Source organism: Wasmannia auropunctata, unplaced genomic scaffold, assembly GCF_000956235.1.
Source record: "Wasmannia auropunctata unplaced genomic scaffold, wasmannia.A_1.0 LD334250.1, whole genome shotgun sequence".
Taxonomy (NCBI): domain Eukaryota; kingdom Metazoa; phylum Arthropoda; class Insecta; order Hymenoptera; family Formicidae; genus Wasmannia; species Wasmannia auropunctata.
This window is the reverse complement of record NW_012028640.1, coordinates 418190-440291: the sequence shown is the minus strand read 5'-3', so window position 1 is coordinate 440291 and position 22102 is coordinate 418190. Positions and strand designations below refer to the sequence as shown.

Here is a 22102-nt window from a genome sequence, read left to right as displayed (position 1 = left end):
ACGTAAGTTTTATAATAAAAATGTGTTTAGTAAAACTTATCTGAAATAATCTTGAAGTCATCCAAAAGAAAAAGAAAAATTGTTATCAACATCGGAACAGGAAATAATGCAGTAATAATTAATTTTACAATATATACATTGCTATTACACTATTAACCTATTGCTATTACAATATTACTAAAACAAATCTCAATATACAAACTGTCAATATATATCATGACAGCCGCTCAACGAAGTAAGCATAGTGAGATAACCAATCAGCATCACGGAAAAACGGTAACAAATAATTTCGAGAAATGCGAGTTATCGACTTAACATACCTTTTTTTGGATAGGATAAAATTCAGTCTGCAAAAATTCGATAAGAATAGAAAACAGTTAGAAGCGTTCAAGTCGACGAATTTGCAAATGTTCAGCTATTCGGTCGTAAAAAAAAAAATGACAACATAGCGTCAGATAAACATCGAGACAAACATAGCAGACGATTAATGATACGGTTAATATTCTTATCAAATTTTCGCAGACTGAATTTTATATAAATTGGAGTAATGATGCAATCGCCACATTTTAAGATATATTTTCGTATTTTCGTTATTATCGTACTAAAGATTGTATTTGCTAAATTAACACCACTTATACGAGTTTTATATTTTATATTTTCTAATTATCGAAAATTAAACATTCAATGATCTTTATGATTTCGTCTTGATAATAATTACATTTGATTTGTAAGTCTCAATTCAAATATCAATTTGCAAAATAATGTATGGGAATTATATTCAGCAGAACACGTGTCAATTTTGCCACACCTATTGGCTCGATCGAAAATTAAAGGGTGCATACGAAGTGAAGGTCAGAGGGTGCGATAAAAGCAAGCAGAATCGATGGAGAGGTTTCATTTTCCACGCTTCCGGAGTTGTACATATTCGAACTATATATAGCTGAAGGCACGCCTTCGTCTCGGGCCGATGAGTTTTTAATTACATCGTAATTGGAAATGTGATTATATGACGATTAACGGGGAACGGGAGCGAGCGACGACGATGCCTCCGACAACGACGAATAATTAAAGTGTTGAGAATGCTGCGGTAACGAAGACTCCGGTACAAACCGGAGTGTTAATAAAAAATATAAAATATATTATACTGGTACACCTTCCAAATAATTATAATTTATAATTATTTAAAATAAATATTATTATATAATATCATTACACTGCTTTATATACTTCGTGTATTGATACAAAATTGTATAGAATTGGAAAAAGAATCGCTCGTCACACGTCGATAATTGTGGAATATGTAACCACTTTTTGCGTCATAATATATCCGATAACCTAAACAAGAATAAATTCTCAGTGAAATTTTAATCGAGGATCGCGGCAACGATTGCAACGCGAAGAATGCGAAAACAAACACGGCAGCATGCGGATAACCAAGGAATTCCGCAGAGAGCGGCGCGTCCGTTAGTTGCCAACATGAAATCCATTTTGGAGTCAATCCCGCGTTGGCAAATTCATACGTCGCTTTCGAGAAAATCCCTATCGAGTGTTCCAAGAGCGTCGAAAACACGGTCGCGCGAAACTTTTCAATTACACGTTAATTGGAAACGAGATTACCGGGCGGTTAGTAAATCGCCGCGGCATCCGGGAAGACGGATCGCTGCATCTTCGACGGAATTCGTGTTAACGATCGCGGAATGAAAACGTAAAGCGAGGATCGCCGCGAGGAAAAGTTCCCCCCTTGTTCGGCAACTCATCAGACATCGAGCCGACGTCGAACGATGGTTTTTCGATAACAGGGACCCGGCGATCCTTACAGAGGCGATATTGCCGGTGGCGAACATTTTTATTCCGCTCTCATTTGAATCGTCGGACAATCATTTTCATCCCGAAGGATGCGCGAGGCGATTTTATTATTCGTTTACTGGCAAGCACGGTTGCGATAAAAGGAAAAAAAATAATAATTGATGCGACTCCGTGCGTTAGCAATTAATATTTCCCTCTCGCTGCGATAACATCGAGACCAAGAGAATAGAAAGAATGAATAGAGATGCAATATGTATACCGAAAGTCTCCGAAAGACTTAGGTACTTGTTCAAGCTTAAATTATACATATACATTATACACATAATAGAAAACGGCTGTATTTAGAAAACATGGTGTATTCATTAATTTAGGAAAAGGATTCAAGTTAATTGAAATGTTTCATTAAATGTGATTGTATACAGTACCTACATATAAAATCACTGAAGCAAAGTTTTCTTTTTTTTTTTAGAATGGTATAAATAATGTATGAATAATTTGCGTGTATTCATTAATTTTAAGAAAAGGATTCGAGTTAATTGGGATATTGTACTAAATGTAATTACGTACAACACATAAAAATATCTGTAAGAATCTTTTGTTTTAAATATAAAGATTGCGATGAATAATTTGTGCGTATTCATTAATTTTAGAAAAAGAATTAATTGAGATGTTTCAATAAATGCAACTGCATATACAATATACCTAGCATATGCAATATACCTATATAAAATAGCTGTAAGAAATTTTTCTTTTTTAGGAAGATAACAATAAATCATTTACGGGAAAAGGTCAATATTATTATTGGAATTATTATTATTACCTAAAATGAATATTTCAATTGTAAGATTGTTGACCGCTTGGACGGGATTTATTCGAAGCAGACCGTAGGTAGCTCCTTAATGTGTTCCGTTTATTTTGGGTATTCACCACGTCCACTCTGCGACCGCCCCTGCACGCCCTCGGGTAAACGCGGAATGCAGTTTAAACGCTTTGCAAATTTTCACGAGAGCATGCACGGAGAAAATTCTAAGATCTACATGCGAATCTGCAATTAAAATTCCTGGGAATAATTACTTTCAATCGATTTTGTCAATCATTTATACAGGGATAAATGGATAATCTTTACCCCAAATTATTTTTTTAAATAAACGTATAATTAACAAATTACGTAAAAGAGATCTCTGTAATCGTAGAATCAAATGATAGATTTAAAAACGTAACAAAGAATTTCTAAATAAAGAATTTTGATTTGTGAATCAAATGTGCGAATTTAGTCTGATGCTAGAAATACGAATCTTATGCAAATTGTCGCGAATAAACACGGAAATGGTTTTTTGATCGTCTGCAGCATTAAAATCTAAGCGTAGGTACCAAAATTATACCGACATCTGATCTGATTTTAGAGCTATCAAAAGCTTTCAATTATTCGATTTATTCGATCAAATATCCTTCAAAAATAGCACAACGTCCTTCACGACGATCAATTTTCGTAGCTTTCAACTCATAGGGGATCGCAGAGATACCCATCTCTGGTGGCGCGCGTATCTCTCGGAGGGCGAAGTTCACGCTCGGGGAGGAACGCGCGCGGTCGCATCGAAGGAAAAGTAATAATGCCCGCATGTGTTCGGAACGCGTAGTAGCGCTTTCTGCGCTTTCCCCGCCGACGAGTGCAAGGACGATGACACACGCCCAATATAAAATCCACGGGTGTGTGTATATACGCGCCGGCTACACGCACGTCACGCACGCGCGTGCACACAATCGCGCGTGCGGAGATGCGTGCGCGGAGCGCGCGTTACACTTCGTGTGGAGGCTCGAGCTGTTGTACATTGAGCTGCTTCGACCACGGCGGTAATTTGGGGTCCGAATCGCCGTAAGTATCGATCTGCAAGAAGTTACCGAGGAAACCTGACTGATACATGACTCACTTGTTCTATCCCGGGATGATTCTCTCGGGCGACGAAAAGCTCCTCAAGAAGATGTCGCCATGAATCCATCTAACAATCAGTAGTTACTTAACACTAAAGAGCGATAAAAGTTCCAGCAGGTAAACATCTTTAAATGTAAATAAACACAGCAGAAATGGAATAATATCATTAGAGAATTAAAATTAAATCCTTCATAAACAAAAATTATATACGTTGTTAAATTGCGAACTTGGTAAAGATTTCTTTTTCTTCACTTTTTTTTGCATTTTTATTTTGATGCGTATTTTTAATAATCGAAACAAAGATTAATTATGTCAATATAACGTGCAAAACATCGGTTATAATTTCGTTTCTTCATTACTTAAAAAACTCAATATTTATCGCAGTTATCGCTGTTGAATTTCGCTGATGAATTGGTGTTTCATTATGTAACACGTTGTGCACTCTTTTTAATGAGCGCGTTCATATTGCGTTGTTAATTATATATCACAGCTGTTAGCTATACAATGCAATTTAACATTGTTATAACACATTGTTGTAAACTGCTATTATATTTATTGCAGCACAGCAATAATCATTGCGGACAGCGGTGTGTGTAAACGCGTGAGATTAAACACTTCTCCTCCGCGCGAAACGCGAAATTTTTTTCCCGCGCGGAGACACGCGAAATAAATCACACATTGCAATATCGCCGACGATATCTTCGTAATATTCAGACGGACGCGGAAATAGTTTGCACAATGCGCGGCGTATATTAATTCCTTGGGCGGTTCTTCCCGGAACGGCGTGGATGGCGGTTCAAGTATTTAATGAGGCCCGTTTAACTGCTCTCGCATTAATATACATTCTAAAGTTCAACCCGAGATACATATCTCGGCGATCTTAAACGCGCGTAATAAATCATTCAATGCGCCTATTTTCAGTCCTGATTTGACGTTCCTTTTGAGCTCGTGCCGCGCGCGCGTTCTTTGTTTCTATCAAGAACTTTCGAGATAACAGATCTGAAATAAAGGGAAAGGAAAGGAGAGATACGGCTTTAATAAGAAGCAAGAGATGATATAAGCTGCGATTGATAAAAATATGAAAATACAGAAATATTCTACGAGTATTACGCGTTACGAGAATCGCTGTTATTCGTTAGAAACACTTCCGAGATTGAAATACCAACTTCTTACCGATACTCGAATCCCGATTTAGCAGCGGTCGGAAGAATACGGAAGAATACGAAAGTATCTTTACATTTAGCCCCCGTACAGCTTTACTACGAATATATTCGCGTCCGGGGGGAAAAACGAACATGACTCGATCGATTTGCGAGGGAGCTGGCTTGAGGGAATTCCTCCGAGTCACTGGTATTGATCTTCGCTACCATAAACTCAGGTTACTGCAGCCCTTAAGGATAATGGAGGAAGTGTGTACTCTCGAAAACTTCGATTCAACGTAATATTTAGTTATAGTTGAAAATGTCCAAAGTTGTAAAAAATGATCACTACGTTCGTTTATAATTTCCAGGAAAGATAAATTTCGAACGCGTATTCCGAACGATATAAGCATTAAATTATTCGCCCGGAGAATATTAAACAGCACGGATTTGTCCTTGTTTCGGAAAAAAATCGAAGAATTTAATTTTCTCAGAAGCTAACATGGAATGAATGAACATTAACATTAATAAACGGCTTTAATAAGGATTAATATTTTCACATAATTCCGGAAAGGTTCGGACGACCAACATAAAAAGTCAAATGAAAATGCAATGAAATGTTTATTTTACGGTATTCATTTTGCGATAACAGTTCACATAAATCTTGCGTGTTTCGAGAATAAAGATTACTCGTCGTGCGTTAGAGGTTTAATGAACTCGGCGAGTGACTTGTTTTGCTCGCAGCACACCACCAATCCCGAGAATAAACGTATCATTTTTTTTTTACCCTTTGCTCTATAATCTCATCTAATTGCTCGTGTATGCACGTACCTACTCTTTTATTCTCAGCGTATTCCTCGTGTCGTAAGAAATTCAGAGCCGGCAATCGCGCGATCGCGTAATCCATTTTGCGGCGGAATAGCGTGCGCGCGAGCTTAAGAAAACGTCGCGTTACATCTAGTGTATTATAAGCGTTGCACCGCTTGGGGAAACCGCGCTCGCGGAAATCGATGTCTCGGAAACTGCCGAGAGATCGATCCGACGTCTGCATTTCATGAGCGTGATTTCCGTAGGAAAATACGATAAATATATCTCGACTTTTATTGGAAGGTCCCGAGGGCGTGCAAAAATATTACGTACATAATAGCGCGCGCGAGTTCATCGCCCTTCGTAGCGTATGCTGCGAAGAGATACGACAAAAACGATACATTTTCACAGGATTACAGACATTTGACGTAATACCGAATATTACGATGGAAATTATTGTAAAAAACTAAATTTAAGTAAAACTTCAGTATGGTCGTGATCAATGTATTTCGCGTAAATAAAATCCTCAAGCAAAATTCTGTTAGAGTAAATTTTCTATGATGTAGACTCTTTACATACTTTAATAGAATTAAATAAAAAAATAAAAATAAAAGATTTATGCGGCAAACTCAAAAAGTTATGAAGGTAATAAGATTAAATCCAATTCTCGCTGAAAATCACTTGAATTTTACATTTGCCAAGGAATACGTGGATAATACATCACATCTGTTATATTAATTATTGTAATTTGTTATGAAATTTGACGAGAAAATTTAATGAGAAAAACCATTGCTTCATAGTGCATATTTGATTTCCAGATTTAATTGAACTTTATTCCACTCGTATTATTTCTCTGCTCTCGTTTGCTCTGTTATTTGTATTTCTATATTCGCGCGCATATGCGGGAACACATCGAAACGAATAAATAAAATAATTACAAATTTAATAAATGCCTGTTATGCCATGTTTGCTGCACGTGCACTTCGTTCCCGGCGTAAGCAAGTTACACGTTAAACGCCGACCCGAATTGAACACGATTCGCTTCGCCGCAGATCGGACCATAAATCAACAAAGTCATACAATTTGCACCTAGCATCCGAATGCGCCTGTAATCTATCTCGCAATCGGGGTTACGAGCGAATAGAACCGTGAGTGTGAGAGATATCTCGTGATCAAGGACCGTAATACGTTGGATAGACGAGTCGAGCGGCTCCTTTCGTCACGTGTCACGATCTGAGGATACGTTCCGGGCGATTTGAGGAAATGAATGAGGATTTGGAGCGAAGTCCTCTCGGAGGGATGCTTTGGGGTCTGGAATTTGCGCTACATTTGCACGTATGCTGCGTCGTGTACATGCAAGTCGAATGCACGTCTTGCGCAGCGATTCTCAATCTCGTGCCACGTTTTCCGGAACGGCTCCGAAACTGCTCATTACTGCGGATATTAATTTTGATTTTGTAATACCCAAAGACACTCAAACTTCCCATTAAATAAATATCAGATTTACATTAACGTTTATGTTTAACTTAGTGACACAGTAACGCAGTATTAAAACATTAAAATATGATAATAAATGTCAAGTCGGTAAATGGATATAATTCCCATTGTTGGATATACCATATTCGTTTTGTGGTGCAAGAAAAATTGTCGTTAAAATTGAGCTCGAAGACAATTCCCGGGACAGCCGATATTGAGAACGATATCTTGGAAGAAATAATAGACATAATGAAAGAAGCGAGAAGTAAAATATTTTCCTGTGCGAACTGAACGGGAGAGAGGCACTGACACACGCCAGACGCATGTACTTCGCTTGTATCAGAGCTCCGATACGTATACCGTATGCATCGGTACGTGATGCGAAACTCGACCGTCGCGATCGATTGATATCGATAACGTACTTGAGTCCCCGAGGTTAAAAGGACTTTCGAGTCTACGTGAGGACCGCCAAGATTCGCCTCTGCATCTCGAGAGCGGTGTATGTACAGTTATAGTGGGTTTATAGGTGACAGCGACCCTATATCATAACAACGGTAAGGGTTTGACGGCATAATACTTCCGTTACAGCGTCCCAGCAATTGATTGTCGGTTGTTATAAATAAATAACTTGTACGTATGTTACACATTAATTTAACTGAAAGTTTTTAATGTATTTAAACAATTTATACTAGATATATGTAAATAAAAAGTTTTAATAAAATAACTATTTTTTAAACATAAACAATTATTTTGCCACAAATGTGCTTAATTACTGAAGTAATTTTTACGCGGGTAAACTGCTATAAATGTTAATTGAAAGTATTTAAAAAAAAAAAGAACACTGAATATTTCTCAGATTGCGCATCGTGTATTAGTCCAAATGTTAACGCCCGCTGAGGCAATGTAAAATTTGCATGCCAAGTTCTCTCTGTTCTGGTATCATCATTAGCATCTTCCGACCGAGTGTAATGATTATAAACGCGAAGGCGTGGAGAGGCGTGCGGAGGAGTGCTAGATATTCTACAACAGTATTAATTAAATTTACTATGTATATATACGCGTCATTGCAAATGTTCCACGATACTGCCTCGCACGCGCGAGATAATTACTGCCTCATAATGTTACATAAAAATAGGTGTTATTTACATTTTACAAAATAATGAGACGTTATTTCATATTTCGAGATTATGTCCTCTGCAAGGACATTCGCGGGAGCGAGTTTTTAAAATAATCTTGTAATGAGAAGATATTTTCAGGATCACACAAACTCATATGACATATATATGAGAATAGTATATGATCAAATATAATTCAGTTGACATTTTAAATCGATATATGTGTCAACCTATTATATTTCCTTATTGTCTTTCATTCATATTTCATATCTCATAATCTAATTCGTAAAAATTTTCAAATAAAACGACAACACGAAACACGAGAGAGTCTAATTTTATTTCCTAGAGATATATATTTTCTGAATTTTAATCTCAATTCTTCCTCATCTTTCCCATTTTTTTTCCCCACTATTGCAAGAAAAATTGTAACATTAACAAATTTTTCGTTAACATTCGATAAATCGCCTTGAGAATCAAGTCAGACGTCGTAAGGATAACCCTGTACAAATCATCGATAAGAATCGCCATCTGCTTTTCCATTTCCGTTCCTCTTTCTCTCTTCATCCTGTATGACCTACGATCTTCAGGATCTTCTGCTGAGAAGAGATCGGTCTTTCTATGCATTTCTTTCTATCCCGAGCGATATCGGTCATCTCCGTTCCGAAATTCGATTTTGATTGCATACGGCGCGCTACCTTATAAATAATTTATCCTGCATGCTTCATCCTCGAAAGCGCGGTTCTTCCCGGCGGTCACGTGGTTATGTTGGTCATCGGAACACGTTTCAGCGATGTTCATCGTTCGTAACTCACTAGTTTAGGGGCCATTGTTAGAGACATGCCAGTACAATGCAGTCGCACGACGAGCGCAGACAGACAGACTCGCTGGTGAACGGACGCTGAACGGAAATGTTGTGGCCTTATATGCGCCGCATTGTCGTCGAATTACGGCTTTATCACCATCGAGCCGGTCGTGCGGCGGCACTTCGAATATCCTGTGTAAATGAGCAAATTATCCGAATTTCGATATAATGTGTCGCACGTTGTCATCAAACTGCTCGAGCGAATACTTTATCTCCATAGCAATATTTTGTCGCGAAATAATATTATACACGACAAATGTCGATATGATTACAAGTAATAACGCAATATGTATAAAGAGGAAAAAAGATCGATTAAACAAATTATAGATATGCTGCCGTAAAAACTGCATGCTTTTTAATTTTCAATTTAGAATCTAATGATATTAATCTAAAAGAGCAAAATTTCTCTTTCTACAGATGAAAAGACACAATGTTAAGGTAGCCCATCGTGTGATATGTATTAGATAAAAATAAATACAAGTGGTATAAAAATAAAAATTCATGTTTTTCAAAATTCTCCCTTTGTTTAAAAATTTCTCACATACAAATATATCTACGAAACACACAGCTGTATATTTGACTGAACTTTAAAAAAAATTGAGATATATTTTACTTCTGTGACTCTTGTACTGTAAATAACATCGAATGCATTATGACAAAATCATAGCAAAAAAAAAGAGAATAAAATATAAGGAGAAATGTGTTAATGAGAGCCTAGACGCGGTTCACTTTGCACAAAAAAATTATTCTTCACAGTAATATCGATTTATTTGTCTAGACTCGCGCCTAAGGCTCTTATTAAGCTCTTTTCTTCTTATGATTGAAATTTTCGAGAGCATAATTTAAAATTCTTTTAAGAAAGAGAATATTGAGCTCCTTTCTCAATATTTCATTCTAGATCTATCTATTCTACATCTAGAATGTTGGTTTCGAAGAGAACAAAGGCTTCCTATCTATAAGATAGTAAGAAAGCTTTGAAATCGCTCGCGACAAAGAAGTGGTTGACCCGGATGGACGCTTGAACCGTGGTAATTTGAGGAACATAAGTCGTTGTGAAACATCGGTCGTATGATACTGGGAAACCCTTCTGCTTCCATCAGACATCGCCGTTACCAACGACAAAATGTCCGATGACGGTTCTCGCGCGGTCGACCATCGTATATCGACACGGTGTATTAAGTGAATAATCCCGCGGTACACGTTCGTAATTCCCTCATCTATCGAAAATGCATCCGGTAGACGTATATCCTGTTACGCGTTTAATGCCGCGTGTAGCCTACAGTGGCAAAGCGAAATGAAGGGGTCAGGCTTGTAGAACTGCAAACGATACGCTCAGTATTCCAAATCGAAGTGGTGATTGCAACGGTTCTCACGCTCTTAATTGAGGACTGTTACATGTTGCAACTATCGCGTAAAATTTTTAGATTGTTAATTCGAACTTCTTCGAGATGATTTTCTGACAAAAGTATCATAGCCTTCAGGGTAGATCTTTTATCGCGCTATTTGTGTCCTCAAAGGACAACCTCAAAGGTAGGAACTTCTTAATTTCTTCCCCCTCCCCCCCCACAAAATCCGATAGGACTTATTTCTGCAGTCTATTCCGTCTTTCTAAAACACGGATTTTTAATCAATTCTTATCTCCATTTTTAGAAATTCTAGATTTTTCCTTCGATTCAATTTTTATTTTTTATATTACGATACATCGTTATAATCATAATTCGGTTACTGACAAATTACTGACAAGAATTAAATCTAATAATTTATATTTTTCGTTATTTTAATCATAAATGTAATACTTAAAAATCGCCACAACTTTCTGACAAACGTATAAATACATTCTAACGTTATATATGTATTTATCTTGAGCAGAGATATGTTCATGAATTTTCGAAGTTTGTTATTTAAATATTTTGAATATTTTAACAAAAAACCGCTTTGCCTATTAAATAAAGATCTTAACTCAGACTTAATTCTCGTAAATAACTCACTCAGTGAACGAACGAACAATCGACTGAGCGTATTAGGTACTGTACTATAATCTTGCTTGTCTGTATAAAGCCTACGTAATGCCTGAACACAAAGCCTGTCTAACAAGACAGTGTTCTACCTTTCCTCAACACTTCAAAATATTAATGTATGTACGTAACAAATCTCGAAAATTTATAAGCCTATCTCTATGAAAGATAAATCTAGAATGTATGTAGAAATTTGTCAGAAAGTTGTGACGTTTTTAAATATTGCATTTATATGATTACGATCAAAAAATGAAAAAATCAATCGATTGCATTAACCCAGATTCTCATAATATTATAAAATATTATTAACCATAAGAATAAATTAAAAGATTATTTAAGAATATGGTTAAACGCTTTTGTTCCTGCATTTTTATATAACATATTACGATAGTAAACGTCTATTATAGTCAAATGAGCGTGCTATCGTGCCTCCCAACGACCGCATATCGTTTGCCAATATCTCGATCGTAAGTTTTATTCGAAAGAACGGTGTAAACATGATCACCTTTTAACAGCAAGGCGAGAGATGCTTCTGAGAAAGCGTATGAGATTCAAAGATTTTATTCGGACAATAAACCGCGCGGCGGTTGCACGCGCGCGTATCCGTTCGGCGCGCTGGCGATGGAAAGTCGATAAAACCGTTGAAGGAGGCAACGAACCTGATGTGAGTCATCATCGTCTAGGCGCCTAACGAAACACACGAGAGACGAAAACGTTCGCTAAATCGAGCACCTTCATCTGGCAATACGCCGCTTTCATTTAACCGTGCCATTAAGAGGCGCGCCGTCGTAAAAACGCGCACGGCTGCCAAGATTCGACGTCGAATCTTCTTACACGCGACAGAATAACATCCGATATACAGACCAGTGTCCCACTTCGAGCAACCCCACTGACCAATCGCTAATAGCGATAACCTCAGTAACTTTGAGATGTAACTTGGTAATGTAACCGCGACACTAAATTACGTACGGTATACGCGTTTGATATTTTTCACTTAACAGTCCTTTGTTTCCTAGCGGATAAAATCAACCGTAAAGGTCGCAAAAAGATTCTCTCTACTCGCTTCGCCATTTCAAGTTTGCAATTTAATTAACCGCTCGCGAACGAACCGTGGAATTGAGCACCGAGCGCCGAGCGTATCTTTGAGATTTCATTTCCCGTCCTAATAAAACTCAATTCAACGACAAAAGTAACTTACTACAAAAAAAAAGCAGCCCCCTCGTGAAATGAACGCGCTTTTTACCGGAAACTCTCGGTGATAGAGTGCGTTGATTGACAGAACGATAAATCGAAAACATCCTCCTCCTGGCTAGCGCACAGCACTTCGCTCGTCGATCTAGTTAGGTGCTTGATGAAGTTGCCGAATCTACTCGGGGCGTCGACATAGGAAAATAAACATCCATGAGAGAAATGAAGAGAATCGAATGGAGGAAGAACGAATAGCACTTAACGCGAAGTAGCGCAGTGAGTACCGAGTAATCAGTATTAAGTCAAGAAAGTAGGAAAGCAGAGAAACCGTAGTAGTGCTTCGAGCGTCATGCAAATTTGAACGATTTCGTGCTTCGTATTTCAGGACATTATAGTGGAATTTCGAACTACGTAGAACGAAAATACATCCCCTTTTGCACTTTTAATCGTCATTGTCATTACCGTCGTTCAAACATTCGAACGCATGAATTAAAAATTTCAAATCTCTTCAACGGTTTTTCTACAGTGCATGCCATATACCTATCGCGGCGCAATTCGATAGAGATTGATCGATGCTCGGAATCGCTCCACGCGATTTGCAGCCAGCGCACATCTGCCGATGAGATCTTAAAAATTCAGTAGGATAGAGCTCTGGCAACGGTTCGTTTTTTTTTTCTCCAAATTTCGTTAAAGCGCGAACGAGCACGATAGATGGATTGAAGTTGTTTTTGGGAAAGAACGAACGCGCGATGGCTTCGGGCGAGATCTCTTTTCGTACCTTATGCAGTGCCAGAATGCCGCTCGTGTTATTTCAGTCAACTGAGCGAATTGCCCGGGGCTCGGAAAGCCAGGGAAATGAAGAAATTGACTTGGATGTGCTCTTCAATTGATGGTACGAAGGGCAATGCCGCCGGATGCGAACCAGTACTGCACGTCGGTAAAGAGATAGCGACTAGCGACCCGAGAGCAACACAGGAAACCAGAAGCTAATCGTTTGATTAGATATATCGTCGCACGTAGATACGCCTTTGAAGTGGCATTATGCGGGAACACATTCATTCCGTAGACTGGTAGAACGTGGTAACGATTAGGAGCGTGTTACAGAAAGATTTCACAAACGTTTTAAAGGCAATCACTTTAAGTGATGTTTCAAATCAAAATATCGAAGTAGATCGCTTGTGCACACAACTTTGATGGCAAGCTATACAAATTGCCATTTAATGATATCAAAATAATTAATTAGTAAAGCAATATCCCATATAGTAATCTACAAATTATATACGAAAATTTCCTTAAAGAAATTTAAAAATTTTTCTTGATTAATAATATAAATAGAAATTTATTCTATATATATATATATATATATATATATATATATATGGGCGCTATGTGCTTTCTTATAATACATGAAAATCACAAGAATTCATGTGTTTTGCTAAAAATTGCGACATTATGTTGTCGCGAGAAGTTGAGGAAGAACGATTAGTCTCGTGTACGAAATCACGAGACGTTGCGAAATTGCGGTGCCGAAAGCAGATAACGAACGTATAACGAGACGCCGCTGAAAGCGTGGCGAACTTTGCTTTGCGGCACGAACAAATAGATCGGCTGGTTTAACGCGCCACCAACGCGGCGCGTCGTCTGTCATGCACCACCGTCTACCGAAGATAATTCCGCTGCACCGCCGTGGGGCACGCGAATTTGCGTGGCAGAGGGATAACGTGGTGGATACACGGGAGTTGTTGCATAAGGGGTAAGCCCGTGAATAATAACCCGGCGACGGGATGTCGCGCCGCGCCGTGGAAAAAAGAAAGAGCCGGATCTGATGGGATGTAAGTGGAAATCGCGATTGCGAATCAGGCGCGAGTGTACGTCGGCTATAGGTGGGACGTTTACCAAGATTGAGGTCTAAACGACGTTGAGAATAATGGGCGCCTACCGTTAGCGAGAGAGGATAGAAAGTTTCTCCTTGCGCAACTCGACGAGATCGTATCGACGAGGTGGATATCGAAGGCAAATGAAATCATCGCGGCTGAAACAAGTTGAAACGGAAAAAAAAACTGCAGCGGAATGTAGTTCCAAAATAATATGCACATAAAAATTTATAATTAAATGTAAAATTTAAATATAATTTATAAGTTCCACAAGAGAGAGAGAGAGAGAAAGAGAGAGAGAGAGAGAGAGAGAAGAAAGTTAGTCAAAGAAAATATTTATAACACATTAAAAACTTCTCATTTTGATTGAAGGTATTTCATTAAAGTTTCGTTGCTGCAATATATTTACGCAAATTTCCCTGAAAACACTACTTTGACTCCGAGAAGATCAAGGTACCTCTCTCTTTTAATTGGAGTTTTCTCTACTCTTTTGAAACCACACGAAAGGATGCAAGGTAAACGCTGCCGAAAGCAAAATCGTGTCGTGCGCTCGCCAAGGTTTATGTACGTTCAAGCGTGACCGCGCAGATAAGCGGGCATTTTGCGACGGTGCATCGACCTGTGCCAAATCGGAGTACCGATAAGAGGACCAAAAGTCGCTCGTTAACGATTAGTGACTCGACGATTTATCGTCGCGGATCTTGTTTGCAACCGCAAAGCTATTACGTTGATACGCATCGCACCCGACAACACGACGACGACACGGTCTGTGTCAATGACGCCGCTGGTCGGTCACTTAGTGCCTCATATGCAATTATGCATATGCAATTCAAGGGTACAGCATGAGAACTATCCCACGGATAAGGGTTATCATCGCCGCGATGGGATTAGAACTGTAAATAGCCTGTGAAAAATCAGCCGCCTGAGTTCATCGCCCTTTTCTAAAATTTATTACTTCCCGTAATGTACACTTCAATATCATATCACTTACGTGTCACGTCACAATAATTAGTTAACACTTAATAATAATTTACAGTTGTATTTAATTGCACCAATATGCAAGTTATTAAGAAGTACATTAAAATATTAGTGTTTGTTATAAAAAAAATTTACGTGTGTAATTAGCATGTAAGAGAAAAAATTACGATTAATCACAGTTTATGACAGGTAGTTTTATTTCAGATATTTTATATTAAAAGAAAAGATATTGTCCGGATGTTATTTTCTTTTTATCAACACACATCAATCAAAAATAAATTTTTCTGGTAAAATTGTAATCATTTTATCTTTAAGAATATATACTAAATCACAAAAAAACGTTGAATCGAACACAGCAATATATATATATATTGCTATGTTCGCTTCAACGATTTTCGATTCCTCGAAGTTATCGCAATAAATCAATTCAATGATATATTATGGCAAACGTGTTTACGATCCGTGGCTAAGAATTATTGCTTTTGCTACTATGTGGCAAGCGATAAAACAATCGTTGAGCTCGCGTGATGATTCGAATCTGTTTTACTCACTCTTGTAAATCACAATTGCATGAAATTACAGTTTGTTTATGTCACACGCTCGATTTATTAAATAATAGACTTAACATCAATCTATTAATAAAGTCCGAGAGAAGACCAGTAAACTGTCGAAGATAGCGTGATCGAAGATTGGAAAATAAGGGAACAGAAGGGAGCCCTTCGAATTTTCGTGACGGTACATGAATGAGCAACAAGCGGTTCGCTTGTAAAAGTTTCACGATCTTGTCAGAAAAGAGAGATGGATTTACACACGCTTCACGTCGGCCAACTGACGTAGGAGTTTCAAGGAAACGAGCCAATTTACACAGCTGCTTAGTGCTGCGTCTATGTCTTTCAAATCGCCCTTCATCAGTTCCTTCCTGGTGACAAAAAGGATCCAAATATAAGCAGCACGGATTATTTATTCCAAGTATGGAGTAGATCTAAATTTAAAATACAGAGAATTCAAGAATAGGAAACACACGCTGCATATGTAATATAATTCATTTATTTTTATCAAATCTCTAAACTCTTTTAAAATAAAAATTAATTTTAAAATTAAATTGTAATATGTACAAGTTTTAATAAAGATTGAATAAAAGATTACTATGACATTATACAAAAATGATGAATAAATGTATATGCACTATGAAAATTATCTAGAACAAGTTGAGAACACTCGTAGCTGTGAAAGGGCATGTAGACTGTTTTGCGAACTGTGGGACTTCCGGACCTTGTGAACGCAGGTATCCGAATTTTGAGAAAAAGTTTAGAGACATATGATCAAATTCAAAAATTCGTCCTGAACCACGACAGAACCTCTATTAAACTAGCCTCTTCACTAACGCCAAATTAATGTTTAAATAGTTAGAAATTAAGTGCTTATTAGGTGCTCGAACCGTTTGGCAGAAAAATGAAAAAATATTGGGGAGGTTGACTTAATATTAAGTTAGTCCCCCCCCCAAAAAAAATATTTATTGTGTAAATGAAAAAATAAATGTAGCAGAATTAAGTGCTAATTAAGTGCTTCAAGAAACGATAAAAATAAGTCAAAAATATATTACAGAACTTAGATGTTAGTCAAACGGTCGGCTTAGAAAAGAGAAATTATCTTAAACAATTAGGTGCTTCGACAAAATTGGTATTAAAATCTCTCGTTTTTAATATTATTTAAAGATACTGAGTCGCCGAATTCGGTGCTCGTTCCGTTTGTCAGAAATTCCAACTTAAACATCGATCGCGCTTCTGTTTTGTCAGCTAACCGCGCGATTGATGTTTAAGTTAGAATTTCTGTCAAAAGGAACGATCATCTAATTCGGCGACTCGGTATCTAAATAATATTAAAAAAGATATATTTTAACACCAATTTTGTCAAAGCACCTAATTGTTTAAGATAAATTCTCTCTTGTAAGCCGACCGTTTGACTGATATCTAAGTTCTGTAATATATTTTTTAATTATTTTTATCGTTTCTTGAAGTACTTAATTAGCACTTTTTTTGCTGCCAGTTCTGCTGCATTTGTTTTTTCATTTACGCAATAAATTTTTTTTTTTAAGGGGGCTAACTTAATGTTAAGCCAGCCAGCCTCCCCCTCAATATTTTTTTTAATTTTCTGCCAAACGGTTTGAGCACCTAATGAGCACTTCATTTCTAACTATTTAAAATTAATTTGGCACTGGTGAGGGGGGGGGGGCTAGTTTAAGAGGTCACGAAAGAATGACCCGAAAGTCGTTGTCCGACTTGGAGTGAATCCAACGGCAAGTGAGTAACGATAATTTCTACGTAGGTTAACATCCGGTGCTTTAGAAAAGGCGAGAAAAAGCTGTATTCATTCCGCAACGTCGAATTTCAAAACGTTTGTTTCGTGTGTGCTTGCGATTAATAATAAGCTTCTTCGTTCCATTTTTAAGCGGCAAATATATGAATAAATAAAGCTCCACGAAAATAATATTCGAAGAGAAAATGTATTTCAAAGTATCGAAACAATTTCTAGGCACGTAGGTTGCAGTAAAAATCGAGAATTATACGGCAACATGGAAGGGAGGGTGTGTGTGTGAGAGAGAGAGAGAGAGAGAGAGAGAGAGAGAGAGAGAGAGAGAGAGAGAGAGTAGGCAAAAATGGTTTAAAATAATACGTACGAATCTAAAATACTATCTGTGTAAAAGAGATTATTTATAAGCAAATATAACAGAATCAAATAAACAAATTGATCGATTGCTGTATGTATATTAAAATTTGATGCAATATAGAAATGACGTGCAATATATATATTAAAATATATTACAATATATAAATATATTAAAATGTAAACATATTAAAAGAAAACGAACTGCAAAGCTTAATTTATTTTTACATGATTCACTACGCACTTAGTTTTACTTGATTTATTTCGTGTAGCATAAAGTTGCAAAAATATTTGGAGACTGAGTCATTTAGAATATTTTATCGTCCGGTATTACGCACGCTGCACGAATTAATGTAAAAAGCTTGTAACGCGCATGAACTTTTGTCGCATAACTTTCGTGTTGTATTACATTATGCAACATTATGTTTTACAAAAGGACGGAAGATACGCGTATACCACTGCGAATAATCACCGTAAATACCCGTATATATGTGACATTAACACCCGCATTAAAGAACGACTTAAATACGGACTTAAATACGACGGTTGGTGATTTTTAGCGAGGGGGACGATGGGAGATTTAGGACGAGGGAATTTATCGAAAAACTTGCGACACAATCCCGGCGAATTCACGAAGTTTTCGCAAAAGTACGCGAAAGAGGAGCGAACGAGATAGCATCCATTTGACTACGGACGACGGATTTGGGGGCATTCGTTCCTCCGTTGCCCGGATTTAATGGCGGAGTCCCTCGAATCCATTTTTAGGTGACGAACCCTACTAGTAGCCGTGAAGCTACTCCACAAAAATAAAAGTTCGAAACCGAGAGAATGGAATAACGACAAACTCTCGTGGGAGGGGGAGTGCGCGGCGGCGAATCGGCCTTATTGAAAAACTTTGCGTAAATCCGAGGTAAAACTTGGCGAAAAGCCGGACGAGAGGCATCGGGCGAATACAGAAGTCTGTTACCGGATATATAATTAGCGTTTTCAACAGTTCCGTGGCATTCACCATGGACTGCAATTGTTGATATCCATGAATTGATATTGATTTTAAATATTTTTAGTATATATTCATATATATTCATATATAGTCATATATATTCTCTAAATCTAAATCAGTGGATAATCGCTGATTATCAATGATTATTTATTGAATATATCAGTCCCAAGTATGTCACTAGTAATCAGTAAAATTTAACTTTACTGACTCTCGGAAATCACTAATAAATAAGTGAAAAATCGCTGTAATCGTTGACAGTGGACTTCGCTGTTCTCGTTAATTGCAACAACGGACTCGACTTTGTTTCACTTATTTATTAGCAATGCAAGGCGTTAGGTTAGGTTATAGTTACTGACTCAATCAGTAACTTTTCCACTAATTCAGATATAGAGAATATATTGCCAAAATATATAAATTACTTTGCAAAGTATTACAAATAATTTGTTCGATTAATTCCTCGCGCAATGTATAAACGAAAAAAGTCTTCTTTCGAATATAGCTCGTGAACTTAAAATATTTTTGGGACTTATGCCTTATAACTTCACGTACATAATCATTTATAACTCATATTAGCACGGCAATGGAACATATAGAAAACATACATTCGATAACGAAGATAAAAGCGAAGATAAAAGAGATAGCGTATAACCAAGGGAATGTGACGAGTCTGTCAGACGTCACAGAAACAGTTAAAACTTAATAATGAAATCGTGGAAATGCATTTCGCCATACATCGACCTCGCGATACGGTCGATGTTCCACTTACTATTCTTATATGTACAATTCATCACGTTGGTTTCCGATGTACGAGCAAAGTAGCGCTGACCACTTATCATAGAAAGCATTAAACGTACGGACACAGATAAGAACTGGAACGAGAGGGCAGTTCAATACTGCGAGCTCATCTGTAAAGACTAGGAATGTATTAATGCATAAGCTTCTTATCATTGAAATTTCATTTAAAATCTACGTGACTATTACTATCGCTTATTACATCAATTTGTCATATCATCAAAATTCATGAAGCTTCAAAAGTGGATTTAATATATACCACTTTCAAGATAAGCAAATCTCATCTTAAGTAACTGCATATTATTAGAATAATTCTATTTATTATTTGATAATATTCACAGAAAAGGGAAAGAGAGAGAGAGAGTTATCTAACAGTATAAAACACAAAGATTTAACGTGATAGAATATTTTACATGATATTGTCTCAGAAAGCTGTACGTTTGAAACGTGGGATACCGGCGGAATATTTTTTCTCACTTGCAGAGGGATATTGAGCTCGGCGAGACCGAAGAATGCATTCCGGCACGGAGAGACGTTTTTTCTGAGAGCTGAATCTCATAAACGGAGCTCTAACCGATGGCGTGAAAACTGTGGGCCATTGTTAAGCCTGAAATAGATTCGGTTTTCGTTGAAGACGCCAGGCTCCTCGACGGTTCTCAACCGCTACGGTCCCGCGTTAAGACACGTTCGCTAAACATAGATCGGAATCGCGATCAGGTCGCGTCGAGACGCGGCGATCCAGCAAGCGCGTACGAATTAGTGTAAGTTAGACGAATAAAACCCTGGGGCACCGTTTATACGGCCTGCGGCCGCCAAACGTGAGTTTCTCGGCAGGAAATTACGATAAACACTACATCCCACCTACTCCACATGTCTCGAAGCACATGCGTAGATTTAATTAAACGATCGCGATCGTAGCTGCGGACAAATCTCGATATTTATAGTGTAATAAAGTTATGTCTTCCTGTCGGAATCAACGTCAGTTAATTTTTGAAATATGAAATATGACGTTTCCAAAATATCAATGGTATACCGAAGAGAATCGAAACGCTGAATTTTGTAAGATTCCTCAATGCAATTAAATAGTAATTAGATTTTATTATTGGTTTAAATATAAATTAATTTTTCATATCTTTAGAATGTTAATTCAACATTTAAATATCGAGAGAATCTCTGAATTAAATATTAAAAACTTGCAACGACGTCATTTTCTATTCTACTCAAGGAAAAGTCTAAATTTGTCAAAGAATCCGTTATACAGTCGAACCTCGATAACTCGAATCTCAAAGGAAGAGAAAATATCTTCGAATTATAAAGTTTTTGACTTATCGAAATTCGAGTAAAAAAGGATTAACATATGAAAATTCGACTTACGGAAGCTTTGTAATTTTCCGATTATAATGACTGTAGAGATTCGAGTTATCGAGGTTCGACTGTATAAGATTAAGAATAGGGATTCTGTGACACTTCAGATTCAAATAACCTACTTCTTTTAACTTTATCAACGATAATGATAAAAACGAACAACGATTCGGCTGGTTTTACTCGAATCGTTTTCAACAACTTTCTGAGGTTTCGTACGATTGTAAGAGAAAACGAGCGTATCAACACTTTCTTTGTCGATAATAATCGTCGTCGAATCGGATCGCAGCGCCGGTGGGATGTTGCGATGTCGGCTGATTATGCAAATCGTAGCGTTACCGTTAAATTGCATCCGCTGCGTGATACTAATGTCGGACTTTCCAGGCTCGGCGAAACGAGAACGCGCGCGGATTACGAGACCGTCCTCGATTGTTTCATTGCCCCCGACCGATTATAAGGTATAACGTACCAATGACTGAACATGTATCTATATCGGAACACGTATACAAAATTTATTAATCTCAAATGCTTTTTTTATTTATATAATATTTATTATAATTATAAAATTTAATTGTAAAAATATTTAAAGATTATAATTAAATTATAATATTATGAAAAAGAGCATTTAAAAATAAGTTTTTGTGTACATGTTCCGATATAGATACACGTTCAGTCACTGATACTTTACCTTACGTTTCCTCCGCGAGTGGAATAAACGCTTTATTTTACATATCATGGAATAATATAAGAATTGTACAAAAAAAGTTTGAGTCAACGATAAGTATTCTCAATTTTCTGAGATATGTCTATGTATACATAGATACGCCTATAGTTTAAATAGATACATCATTTATAGCTGTGTTCAAAAAGCGCGCTATCAGCGCTAATATATCCTTGGTCTATATCTAATAATAAAGATAAAAAAGGACATAATAATACACTAATAACGCTCTCCGAACACAGTCTACGTATATACACAACCACATTATATCGGTAACAAAAATTCTTTTCAGTCCGAAAATATACTTGGACAACATTCAAGTTACCGAAATAAAAAAGAAACGTAATAGTACATTCAACAGAAAGAGGGGGGG

At 37.2% G+C, this 22102-nt stretch overlaps 1 protein-coding gene and 1 long non-coding RNA gene across 2 annotated transcripts in view; one reads left to right on the top strand and one right to left on the bottom strand.

Moving 5' to 3' along the window:
* Positions 1–22102, bottom strand: part of LOC105458922 — an 87401-nt gene that overhangs the window by 50002 nt on the left and 15297 nt on the right. The gene's annotated exons all lie outside the window — the stretch shown is intronic.
* On the top strand, positions 15576–16348 carry LOC105458921. Its single transcript, XR_975597.1, has 2 exons — positions 15576–15745; positions 15835–16348. It is a non-coding gene; the product is annotated as an uncharacterized LOC105458921 (long non-coding RNA).